Source organism: Pangasianodon hypophthalmus, chromosome 25 (assembly GCF_027358585.1).
Source record: "Pangasianodon hypophthalmus isolate fPanHyp1 chromosome 25, fPanHyp1.pri, whole genome shotgun sequence".
Classification (NCBI taxonomy): Eukaryota; Metazoa; Chordata; class Actinopteri; order Siluriformes; family Pangasiidae; genus Pangasianodon; species Pangasianodon hypophthalmus.
In genome coordinates this window covers 17439059-17439912 of record NC_069734.1, presented here as the reverse complement: position 1 = coordinate 17439912, position 854 = coordinate 17439059, and positions in this window count along the sequence as shown.

Genomic DNA, 854 nt, shown 5'->3' with positions numbered 1-854 from the left:
CTGTGTTAATAATATTTTATATATATATATATATATATATATATATATATATATATATATATATATATATATATATAATAGAATAAAATGCTTGAATTGTTCATGCTGGTGTTTGTGTATCGTATTAAACTGTAATAATTCTTGTATTAGCCTAATTATAATTTTTCTACTCGTTTGTGTTTTTACAATCAGCAGATTTAATCCAAAAAATAATAAAAAATATTCGATAAGGTATATCACTGATAGCTTGGTCCTGACATAACATTTAAACCAGTAAAGCAGTAACCACTCCTGTGTGATGGCTTCTTAGTGAGGATCATTTCCCAACCTAGGCGGAGGATTAATATAGCACAGAACTTAAATTGTGGACAAAAATGTAAGTATGGAATGTATTATGTATAATTTAGAAGGGAAAAAAAGAATTTTATCCTTTGGCTAAGGCCCTCCAAAGCTCAGGGTGAGCTCAGGTGCTTCCTGTTTGCTTTGATTATCTCGAGATGGCTCTGGAACTTGTCTGGAGTCCACCTGTGGCAAATTCAATTGATTGGAAATGATTCCATTGCATGTCAGACCAAAAAAACCAAAAAGCGATGAAGTCCAGAGAACTCTCTCTGAACCAAACTGCATCAAGACATATCTGGGCAAGTGGACAAAACCATTTCTAAAGCTTGGAATGTTCCCAGGAGCACAGTGAAATGGAAGAAGTTTTGGAACCACCAGGACTCTTAAAGCTGGAAGGTGACTGAGAACCCATGGCCACACTAACAGAGCTTCAGATGTCCTCCTCAGAGATGGAGAACCTGCTGGAAGGACAACCATCTCAGAAATACTCCATCAATCAAGCCTAGAGTGGC